The sequence below is a fragment of the Muscardinus avellanarius genome (assembly GCF_963383645.1).
Source record: "Muscardinus avellanarius genome assembly, chromosome: 11".
Taxonomy (NCBI): Eukaryota; Metazoa; Chordata; class Mammalia; order Rodentia; family Gliridae; genus Muscardinus; species Muscardinus avellanarius.
In genome coordinates, this window is record NC_137797.1 from 44,614,212 (window position 1) to 44,627,451 (window position 13,240).

The window sequence follows — 13,240 nt, forward strand, 5'->3', positions numbered from 1 at the left end:
CCTCCCCCACCCACCCGCTTAGTTATATTAAGACCTTTGGATACCTTTACTACTTATTTCATCAAAACAAGAAAGAAATATGTCTATGCATGCATTAGTTGAATGGCCAATTAAAGACACTTTGCTGAAACATATTCAAACTAAACATTACCTCATTGAGACATTGTGTTTGGCATTGAACTGCAAAGTGAAAGATTAATCCCAGTAAAGGAAACTGGCATATGCAAGTAATTAAGAGAACACGGAAAGAAGAGGAGCAGAGGAACCCTTAAAATTAGAATACATCTCATCTGTTAAACCTGAAGATAAACCTAATTAAGTCTTTTTAATGATTTGGGGATGAGATTAAAAAGAAATGGTAGCCTCCTCTTTCTTTCTCTCCACATGTTACTTATCCCAAAACAGAGATGCCAGAACCCTGCTCATCTTCAGTGTGACTGTTTTCCATCAACCTAGCATACCATGATCCTTTATCTGAAGTATCACCTGAGATCTGAGGTCTTCCTCTGTCCTGACCTAGGTTTGTCTCAGCAATACTGAATTAGATAAGGTGACATCCTTGTGCTTCCACTAGGCTGTGGCCAGTGTTTTATGGGTATGATCTCAGCTCTCATATGGAATACAATTCAGTATTTCCCTAAGGGTGCCCAAGGACAGATTACATCAGAATTAGTAGAGATGCTTATTCAAAGAACAGATCCTTGGGCCTGCACATGGATTTAACTTTCTAGGATTTCACACACACCACATTTTGGAAACAGCTCAAGGCAACTGTCAGCTCAGTTTTCCAGATGAATAAACAGAGGTCTAGAGAAAGTTAAGTAACCTAACCGCAGTCACCTATGAACCAAGTAACAGGGCTAGCCCATAACCTCTGCCCTTAACCTCTAAGCAAATGATGCAGTGGTTATGTATATGAGCATTAGTGTCAGAATGTCTGGGTTTAAGTCTTGTCCCAACACTTATCAGTTAGAAGATCCTGTGCTCACCACTCAAACTATCTCAGTTCTTCTGTCTACACAATGGGGATATCAGTGCTGACTTTGTATTGTTGTGAGGCTTAACTGAATTATTACACAGAATTGTATAGAACAATGCCTAATACATTTTAAGTACTCAGTGTGTTAGGGACATAAGCTTAACCTTAATCTAACTAAAACCTGGCTAGACAGCACCTCTAAGTCAAGGCATGTTTTCTAAATTTTTTGGCAGACTTGATTTAGAGGTTATACTTAACATTTTAAAAAAATCTGCAGCTGTGATCTAGCTGATTATTAGGTTAATACTACACTTGTGCTTCTAATAGGATTTGTTGAGATTCATAAAGCTGGAAAAACAGCCAGGTCAATTTTATCTTGGAATGGTGTATATATTAAAATTGGTGAATAAATGTCACCATTCAAAAATAATTAATGCTTGAACAAAAGCTTGAAGTTAAGGCTAGTTTATGCAAGAAATTTTGGAAGAGCTTTGAAATCATCAAAATATACAAAACAGACCATTTGTCATTTCCTCACAGTTCCCTCAAAGCATGTGCAAAAAGAAAAAAAATTAAGTCCTCCAATAAAATAATTGAGGGACGGTATTCTTCTTGCTGCCTTGACTTACGTATTTCTTTCATTGAACTCTTAAGCCTAATAAATCGATGTAAGCAAGATTAAAGAGATCACTATAGGAGTTGAAGGGTTTTTTTAATTGTGGTAAAAACATTTAATGTGAGATCTACCCTCATAAAAAATCAAGTATTGTTAACGTTAGTCATAGTATACAGCAGATCTCTAGAACTTATTTATCTTGTATAACGGCAACCTGAAGCCTTTTGAAGAGCTATTTCCTATTTTCCTCTCCTCCAGCCCCTAGAAACCATTATTTTCTTCTCTGCTTTTATGAATTTGACTGTTTTTAATTCATCATCTAAGTGGGATCTTACAGGATTCTCCTTGTATAACTAGCTTATTTCACATTAGCATAATGTCCCCAGGTTCATCCATATTGTCACATATCCCAGGATTTCTTCCTTTAATTTTTTTTATTTTATTTTATTTTTAATTTTTTATTGGTGCATTATATTCATATATCATATTGGGGTAAAAAAAAAAAACTTGTGTGGACATATATGTACACATCGCTCATTTAGCCCCTACCTAATTCCCACCCCATTCCTTCCCCATCCCTCATTCTCATGCTTGGCTTAGTGGTTGACTTCAATATGTTTAATTACATTGTGTGTTTTAGAGAATTCCTCCCCACCATTCCCCTAATTTAGGCCGTCTTGTTTGCTTCTCTATAGGATTTCCTTTTTCATCTAGAGTTCCTCCTATGACCCATTTCTCCTTAGCTTTCATATATTAGGGAAAGCATCCGATTTCTTTTTTTTTTTTGTGACTGACTAATCTTGTTTAGAATAATGTCCTCCAGTTCCATCCATTTCTCTGAAAGTGATCTAATTGTGGGGTTTTTTTTATGGCTGAATAAAATTCCATTGTGTACATATCCCACAGTTTTGTAATCCATTTATCTGTTGATGGACATCTTGGTTGGTTCCATAGTTTGGCTATGGTGAATTGTGCAGGTATGAACATAGATACATAGATACACATGCATTAGTTTGGTAGTTTTGTTTCCTTTCTTTTGGGTAGATACCCAGAAGTGGTATTGCTGGATCAAATGGTAGATTTGTTCCCATTCTTCTGAGGATTCTTCATACTGTTTTCCAAAGTGGTTGCACTAATTTGCAATCCCACCAAAAATATTTTAGAGTTCCCATTTCTCTGCATCCTCACCAGCATTTGTTGTTTGTGTTTTGAATGACTGCCATTCTAGTTGGGGTTAGGTGAAATCTCAAGGTAGTTTTAATTTGCATCTCTCTGATTGCCAATGATGTTGAACATTTTTTCATACATTTATTGGCTATTTGAATTTCTTCTTTTGTGAAGTGTCTATTTAGTTTGCTTGCCCATCTTTTTGATTGGATTGTTTGTTTTTTTAGTATTGAATTTCTTGAGTTATCTGTATATTCTATATATTATTCCTCTATTGGAGGAGTAGGTGGCAAAAATCTTCTCCCATTCTGTTGGCTCTCGATTGAGGTTCTTGACAGTTTCCTTTGCTAAACAGAAGCTCTTCAGTTTCATGCAATCCCAGGTATTGATTCACCTTTTAGTTTGTTGTGCCTTTGGGGTCTTTTTGAGAAAGTTTTTATCTGTGCCTATGTGTTGCAGTGTTGGATCTATTGCCCTTTTCAAGGAGCCTTAAGGTCTCTGGTCTAATTTCCAAGTCTTTGATCCATCTTGAATTGACTCTTGTGCAGGGTGAGAAAGTGGAATTAACTTCCAGTTTTCTGCATATAGTTAACCAGTTTTGCCAACACCATTTGTTGAACAAGCTATCTTTTTTCCAGTGTATGTTTTTCTATGTTATAAACTATGCGTTCATTTCTGGAGTGATCATCTTCTAAAAGTGAGATTCTATTCTCAATGTGGTCTAATCGATTGTTTATAGTTTGAATTGATGTCTTTACTTCAATGATTGGATCCTTTATTTCTTTCAGACTCTCTCTAAATTCTTTTTGAAGTTCCTGTATTATTTCTACAGTTACATCCCTGATTTGATCTTTTAGAGATCTCTGCATTTCTGTGTTATCAGGTTCTGATATTATGGGGTTGTGGGAGCTCATTGCTCCATTGTGGTTCCTCTTTCCCATGATTTCTGAAGTTTGTACCTCCTCTGGGTTCTTCTCTGGGTCACCGCGACTTCACTATGGTGCTCTGGATTTCTGGAGTTTGTAGTAATCTCAGCTGCCACTACTCCTTTACTTGGTTGTATTGCAAAGTCTCAGACCCAGGGAGTTTATCAAAGCTTTGGAAGTCCCTGGGGGTGCAGCACTGGGATTACTCCTCTAGGATCCACAATTTCACTTATGTTTTTGGTGTGAGCTGGTCTGGAGCTCTCATGGGCATGGTGAACTTGCTGCCTCTGCTGGCAATATGGCACCACTGGCACGCCCTCAGCTGTGAGGCTGGTGTACTTATTTTTCTGGTTTTGAGCTCCACTCTGAATCCCTTGAAGGGCATGATGAGCTTGTCTACTGGAAGTTTTAGGTGGTCTTTGCGCTGAATGAAATGCTGAATTATACCCAAATGATTCACAGTACTCACTTCAGCTCCTTGTTTACCTTTTCCTCTCTGGAGCCTGGTGCTGTGAGGCAAAATGGTGCCAGTGTGTCTCCCGTGGCCGCAAGGCGGGCTGGTTCTTTTCTCTTCTCTGTTTTTCTAGTCTTCTTTTTCTCTGTCCCTTGTATTTATAGTTTTTATTTCTCTATTGATAGTGTTTTCTGGCTATATAAAGTACTGATTTTGTGGCAATAGAGATCGAATGTTAACAGGACTCATAAACTCTGCTTTTCTCTATCGCCATCTTCTCGGAAGTCAGTATTTCTTCCTTTTAAAGCTAAATAATATTCTTTTCTGTTTTCTTTTTCATTCATTAATGGATATCTGTGTTTCTACATCTTGCCTATTATGAATTATGATGCAGTAAACATGAGAATATAACTGTCTCTCTAAGATCCTGATTTCAGTTCTTTTGAACGAATACCCAGAAGTAGAATTGATGGATTGTTGGTGCTATTTTTTTTCTTTAGAAATCTTCACACTGTTTTTCCATAGCCACTGCACCATTTTGCATTCCTATCAATATCATACAAAGTTCTGATTTCTCTACTTCTTCCCTTTTTTATCTTTGAGGTTTTTGCTAATGGCCATCCTAATAGATGATCTCTCATTATCATTTTGACTTGCATTTCCCTGATGGTTAGTAATGTGGAACATATTTACACACACCTGTTGCTCATTTGTGCATCTTCTTCAGATAAATGTCTAGGCAAGTCCTTTCCCTATCTTTTAAATGGACTATTTGGTTTATGGTATTCAGTTGTATCAGTCCCTTATATTTTTTATATATTTACCCCTTCTCCAGATATATGGTTTGAAAATATTTTCCCATTCTGTGGAGTGCTTTCTCTGTTAATTTTTCCTATGCTGTAGAGAAGTTTCTATATCAAATATAGTTCCATTTGTTTATTTGCTCTTGCTTCTGTCACTTATGCTTTTGGTTTCATAACCAAGAAACCTTGCTCAAAACCAGTGTCAAAAGCTTTTCACTTATGGTTTCTTCTGGGTCTTTGCAGTTCTAGATCTTATATTTCAGTTTTTAATTTATCCTGAGTTCATTTTTGTGGGTGGTATGAATTGAAGATCCAATCCCATTTTTTGGTGTGTGGATATTCAATATTTCCAATACCATTTGTTAGTAATATTGTCCTTTCTCCATTGTGTATTCTTAGCACCCTTGCTAAAGATCCATGGATCATATATGTGTAGGACTATTTCTGGGCTAGTTTGTTCCATTGGTGTGTGTATCTGTCATTATGTGAGTACCGTACTATTTCAATTACTATAGCTTTGTTTTAAACTTTAAAGTCAATTGTCTGTTTTTTTTTTCCTTTTATGGAAATTATTTTAGCTCTTTGAAGTCCTTGGTGTTTCCATATACATTTTAAAACCTTTTTTATTTCAGTAAAAATTGTCATGGGGTACCATATACATTATATTAAATATGTATCATTTTTATAGTAAGGACATTTTAACAATATTAATTCTTTCGTCCATCAAAATAGAATATCTTTTCATTTGTGTTTTTTTTAAATTTCTTTTACTTTGTATTTTTCAGTATAAAATTCTTTCACCTGCTTAAAGTTATTCCTAAATGTCCTATCCGTTTTTAGACTTTATAAATGGGGTTATTTTTAATTTCCTTTTTACACTTTCATTATGTTATTGTGTAGAAACGCAATTACTTTTTTATGTTGATTAGTATCCTGCAACTTCACTGAAAGGGTTTCCTATATAGAGAAGATCATGTCATCTGCAAGGAAAGATAACTCTTTCTTTCCAATGTAGGTGCTTTATTTTTTTCTGAAAAATTGCTCTATCTTGGATTTCAATTACTAATTTGAATTAAATGGTAAGAATGGGATCCCTTCTTGTCTTATAGGAAATTTTCCCTATTACTGTTGAGTATGATGTTAGAGTTAGGCTTTTCATATATGGAATTTCTTATGTCAAAGTAATTTCCTTCCAACCCTAGTTTGTTGAGAGGTTTCATTATGAAAAGGCTTAAAGTATTTTAAAAATTTTAATATCTTTTCATATTTGGTTAAAGTTAACGGCAAATCCATTAGTACTTTTAACCATGAATGTTTATATTTAAAGAGTTTTGAGGTTCAATTTCAACTAAATATTATTTTTTCCAGCTCCTAAAACTACCTGGTTTTCCCATTTTAGTAAAAGACATTTCCTTGAGTATTGACACGGCTATATTCTGACTTGAGAATCCAACCACTTCTGCTGCTTTTATAATTTGCCCATAATTATTTTGAATAAAATTCTTTCAACATTATACCAACTAAAGAATAGCTGGTGAACTTCCTAATCTTATAACCAAAATGTCATTTTGGCTTATTCTTACTGATTCTTTTTATGAAATTTTGCTGCGACTAATTTAAAATAAACAGGGAGAAAGCTAGCTTTCAAGTTGGCTGAGTCTAACTCAATGAATAGATATTAAATCAAGAGCCAAGTTCTCCTTGGCTGAGGTAGGGATACCACAGGATATAATGGTCACTAACTCCACAGCAATCCAGAATTGTCCAGTGAAACATTCCATAGTGGGGAGGGACCTCCAAGGCCAAGCCTGTGGTTACTCTTCAGAGGATCACCTCTGATCCCGTACAACCACTAAGACAATGCTCATAATTGTTTCATATAAAACAAAATGACTTCCACAGCTCTTGCTCACTTTAAATCCTAAAAAGCCTACTTTTTCCTCATGATAGTCAACAGTAATCGTCTCTCCAATATTGAATTACCTTATATGATCAGAATAAGCTAATCATATAACCCACCTCTTCTTGGTTTAGAAACAGATATTTAACCTTATCTAAGCAGTAAGAGATGATATATCTATGTAGGAGGGACTTCTGGTAAAAATGTACCCTCTCTTCCCAGAAAGAGAACTAAATAAGATTCCTCCTCTTCAGATGTTGTCAAGGGATAACAGCCTGGAGGAAGAAGCTAACACAATCAGGTAGAAGACAAAGCACCACCGGGAAGCAGAGGGAGAGCCGAGGCACCAACATCTTGCCTGGAGAGGACCCAAATTCTGGAGAGGTACATGTTATACTGTGTAAGTTACACAAAAGGCAACACATTTACTACTGCTCTGGCCACTCCGTCTAAGGGTTTACAATCACTTGAAGGTGGAATCATCCTAATCACAAACTCCTGAGTCTCATGAATTGGTTGGTTTTGGGTCTTCTTAAACTCATCCCCTCTTGCTTTCCTGTTTTATACATAAAACAGGAAAGCTATTCAACCAGGTGTGGCTAGTTTTCCAGCTATGGCCTCAGGGGCAATGTACTCTATTACTCCTAGTCTCATACAAACTGTCAAACTCATCTTTTACCTTTCTGCCTGTCTTCCCTCTCTGTTATTCAAACTAGAAAAACTTTCGACAGTTATTTTGAGTGGATGAATACAGAAGGAAAGAAAAATAGGAAGAATATCCTTCAAGGAGACAGAACATTGCAATCTAAAATTACTTAATTATCCTCTAAAGTTTTCTTGTGTAACTGTCTACTTCAAATTGTTGGTAGCAGTTATCTTTTTATTAAGAACTTGAAGAATATTTGTCACATTATCTTTTTTAATCTTCATCACACTATTAGTTGAATATTATTCCATTAACAAGAAAGCTTAAGCATGGGAAAATTAAATAACTTGCCCAGGTCACAAAGCTAAAAAGTAGGAAAGGCTATAGAAATGTCCTTACCATCTACAACTGGAGAACTAGACAAATATATAAAACAATTCATTTCAAATACTACATCATAGCACAGGATTGTGGTCCCTGAGAGAAGAGAAACAAATTGGAGAAACCCTCTGATCTCACTGGGTCTGCATCTAGAGGCACATTCTGGATTGCAATAAAAGAGCTTGATAACCTTGCTGAGCTGGAAAGACAGAGATCGAAGTTCAATAGTGTTTAGGGAGGTTAGAATTTATGGGGCATAGTAGTGGAGAGGAGGAAATTATTCAAAAACAGAACTCCCGAAATCTGCTAAAGAATCCTTTTAAGATTTTGGATGAATTTTTGGAGGGAGAAACTCTATGAGGCCAGGCAAAGAATAAGTGCTAAAGAAAGGACAGTCGTCAAGGGAGTGATCAGTCAAACAACTCTAGGGGCTCAGAAAAAGGTTCACGTACAGCAAGAGTGGAGACTTCGTTACTTACACAGATCACTAAATAGAGGTCTGGAGCTGGGCGTGGTGGCGCACGCTTGTAATCCCAGCATTCGGGAGGCTGAGACCAGGGGATCGCGGTTCTCAGACAGCCTCAGCTACTTAATGAGGCCCTCTGCAACTCAGTGAGACCCTGTTTCAAAATAAAGAATAAAAATTTGGGCAGGGGGTGTAGCTTGGAGGTCAAATGCCTCTGGGTTCCACCACCAGAACCTCAAAAAAAAAAAAAAATACACACACATACTAAATAGAGTGTGGGAAGGGCCGTACTTCAGTAGTGGGGATAAATAGCCTAAAGCCCACTCTAGACTGCTCTAAAGGCCACTCTGGACTTGCTCTCAGAAAGCTTATAAACAAACACTCTCAAGTATCAAGTTAATCATAAAGTAAACTAACTGCCTTCCAAGACAAAGTCCAGCATTCATTAGATTAATACAGTCTACAACTCCTATACAGCACCTCAAAATGCAAAATTCACAAAGCAAAGCAGTCAATTAAAAAATTAAAAGACATGAAAAAGCTGGGTAAGACCGTCAACAGAAAGAGATCTAGAAATGACATGGAAGATGGAATTAGCACAGAATTACTTTAAAGCAACTGTTACAAATATGTTCAGCATGTACAAGAATTCAAATGAAAATGAGGGAAGTCATGAAAAGCAAACAATAAGGCATCTAGAACTGAAAATGTTTTATGTGAAAAACCCAATGAGTAGGATTAGTGGAGGGTTATACACTACAGAAGGAAAGAGCTTGAAGACATACACTATCCGAAACTAAACAGAGGGAAAAAAAAACTGAAGAAAAAATGAACAGAGCATCATTAACAACATCAAGAAGTCTGACACATATGATTCATGTGATTGGAGTTCCAGAAGGAAAGGAAGGGGCTTAGAATAAAAATATGTTAAGGATTAATGGCCATATATTTTCCAAATTTGATGAGTACCACAAACCTTGATCTAATAGCTTGTCACCAATGAAAGCAAGATAAATGCAGCAAAGAAGGCAAAAATTCTTTTAAAAAAATCTGATGATGAGAAAAATCTTAAAATCAGATAAAAGGACACATTATTACCAAAGAACAAGGGTAAGAATATTCCTGAGTCTATATAACAAACGATGTAAACCAGATGTCAAAGTTTTATTTTCTTAAAACTGTAAAGGAATGGTACCTTTACAGTTTTAAAAAATAAAACTTAACCTAAAGTTCTATAGTTGCTAAAAATATTGTCAGTGATGAAAATAAAAAAGTCCCTTGGCACAAAATCTGAGAGAATTCATTACTAACCAAAGTGCACTATACAAGGTATTAACATTTTTTAGGTAGAAGGAAATGATGCCATGTGGAAACTTGTTTCTGCACCAAGGGGCCAAGAGGTTTATTTTATGTCACAAATGATCTTGTGTGGGAAAAAAAATGCTGTAATTTAAAGTCTTTGGAAGTTTTTTCTTGGTAAACTTTCAAATATCAATAAAGCCCAGATTTATGTTCTTATTCAAGGGGTTTAACTGTCTCTACAGATGTCAAAAATAAGATGCCTTCCTTGTCCCACGTTCTTCCAGGTATGTTGATTTGGTATTTACTATTTGATGAAGCTTGAACTACCCTTCCTTGAAAACCACAGAACACGTTGTTTGGCCCACTTCCTCAGGTGGCAGAGCCAGAAACCAAACTTAGGTTTGTCTAGAACTAAAGGCATTTGATCAGTAAAATGTCAGAATGTATACTTCCTGGGGAGAAATTCTGTTGAAATAATTCCCTACTGTGCTTCTGGCTTAGACTTTCACATGTAAAATAAAACCCTTAGAAATGAAGCCCTGGGACTTCCGGGAAGATGGCGACCGAGAAAAGCAAGACTTAAGAGCCCCGCTAACAACCAATCTCCATTACCACAAAATCAGCACCTTTCATAGCCAGAAAACACCATCACCAGAGAAACAAAAAAATCACCAGGCTCCAGAGAGAAAGCGGGCTGAGAACAGAGCTCAGAGCCACAGAGGAGACACACCGGCCTCACGCCCGAGGATGCGGCAGCAGCGCCATACTGCCGGCGGCTGCGGCAAATTCATCGGACGGCTACAGCAAGCCAAGGTGAGCCACTGAGGAACAGCCAGGCGGGATTTCTCGCCACAGGTAAAATCTAAAGCTCCCAGTGGCTGAGCTCAGCACACGCCGCAGGGATTCAGAGTGGAAATCAAAACCAAGAAGAAATACGCCAGCCTCACGGCCGAGGGCGTACCAGAGGCGCCATATTGCCACCGGCGGCAGCAGCAGAGAATTCACTGAGTCCAGTACAGCTACATCTGTGAACTCAAGAACAGTGAGTCAAATTGCGGGCCACAGAGGAGAAATCCCAGTACTGTACTCCCTGGGACTTGACCCAGTGGGGGAGTGGCGGTGGCAGAGATATCACGCCATAGGAGAACGTGCAACCTGGCACCCCCCCATAGTTTAAAACAGCCTCTATCGACTCCCTGGGTCGGAGACTCTGTGATACAACCCAGTAAAGGAGTAGTGGGGTCTGAGATACTACTGACTCGAGATCCAAAACACCTTAAGTGAAGTCATAGTGACCCAAGGGAAGAACCCAGAGAAGGCACAAACTTCTGAAATCATGGGAAAGAGGAATAACACTGGAGTAATGAATGTGCACAACCCCACAACATCAGAACCCGATAAAACAGAAAATCAGAGATTTCTAGAAGAGCAAATCAGGAAAATAACTGTAGAAATAATAGAGGTGCTTTGAAAAGAACTCAGAGAGAGCCAAAAAGAGATAAAGGATGCAATTAATGAAGTAAAGGCCTCAATTCAAAGCACAAACAACCGATTAGACCACATGGAGAACAGAATCTCGCTCTTAGAAGATGATCATTCCAAAAATGAACGCATAGTTTCTAATCTAGGAAAAAATATCCGACAGCAGGATTCTGACATTGAAGAAATATGGGTCCATTTTAAGAGAGCTAACCTAAGAATAATTGGAATAGAGGAGGGAAAAGAAAGTGAAACCAAAGGGATCAACAATCTCTTCAAGGAAGTAATAGCAGAAAATTTTCCAAACATAGAGCAAGAGGTTGATACACAGGTCCAGGAAACTTATAGAACTCCCTTTAGACAGGATCGGAGAAGAGGATCACCACGCCACATAATTGTCAAAATGACCAGTGTGGAAGCCAAGCAGACAATCTTAAGGGCAACAAAAACAAAGGACCAAATGACATTCAGAGACAAACCAATTAGAATCACTCCAGACTTCCCAAACCAAGTCATGAGAGCCAGAAGGGCTTGGAGTAACATATTCCAAACTCTGAAAGAAAACAACTTCCAGCCCAAAATTTTCTACCCAGCAAAACTTTCTATCAAATTAGATGGAGAAATAAGAAGCTTCCATGACAAACAGAAACTGAAGGAATTTTTGTCTTCAAAACCAGCACTAGAGAAAATACTCAAAGAGATTAACTACAAAGAAGAAATAGGTAACACACACCAGAACCAGAGAAACAAGAGTTTCCATCCAACAGACAACTAAGATTAGTTATCTGTGGAGATTCATTACTTATGTTAGTCTTTTACCTATCTCTCAATGGTAATGTTTGCCTTTATTGTTGTTAATTTTTAGGATTTCTAGTTGGAATATTAATATACCTTCAGATATAGCATTTGGAAATATTTTATCCAATTCTATTAGTAACTGTTAACTCTGTTTACATTGTCTTTGGATATACAATATTTTTTTTTTATTTTTTAGGGAGTCTGTATACTCCTCTGTTGCCTGTGCCATTGAAATCATAACCAAGAAATCACTGCCAATTTCAATGTTGTGAGGTTTTATGACCCAGATTTTCTTCTAAAAGTTTATAGTCTTAAGATTTATATTTAGGTCTATTATCTATTTTGAGTTAATATTTGTATATGGGATTAGGTAATGGTCCAACTTTATTCTTTTCCATGTAATTATTATGTTTCAACAATATTTAGTTAAAAGATTATTATTTCCACCACCAAATGTTCATAGAAACCTTGTCAAAAATAACTTGACAATATAGGGAAGAATTTAGCTCTAGGCTTTTATTTAACTCCAATGGTTTATATATCTGCCTTTAGAATAGTACTACACTGTTTCAATTATTGTAGCTTTATATGGTTTGAAATCAGAAAATATATATCTTCTAGCTTTGTTCTTTTTCAAAATCGTTTTGGGTATCTAGAGTCCATATTCCATATTAGGATAGATTTTTTTCTGAAAAATAAATATATAAATATATGATAGTTTCACCTAAAAAAATAGAAAAAAAAATTCTCTGGTAAGATAGAAAGCAAAAAGAAATATTGAAGTGTTATCTTTAAGTCATCAAAAGCTTGGTATCAGACAAATGAAACTGTTATGTGAGATTATCATTTTTAATTTTGGATAAATTGCTATAATATTAGATGTCAACCACTAAGCCAAGCATGGGAGGGAGGGATGGGGAGAGAATGGGGTGGGGATCGGGTGGGGACTGACTGGGCGATGTGTGCATGTATGTCTACAAAAGTTTGTATCCCACTATGATGTAGTGCTATATTAAATTAAAAATCTAATGAAAAAAAAAGAAATGAAGCCCTTTTTTTAATTAGAGGAATTTAAGTATTTTCTTTACTTGCTTATTTATTTAGTCCTTATTCAGTGCCCCCCAAAAAAGGATGCAGGTATCATAAATAAGGTATAGTTTTACAAAAGCCAACGGCAATGATCATGATGATGTAGGTCTATAGTCCTTCGTCTATAATTACAAAATCCAAAATGCTTCAAAAATCAAAAGTTTTAGAGTAATTTAGTCAGTGAAAAAAAATTGACTTAAATTAACATGAGACTATTTGTAATATACTTTGTGT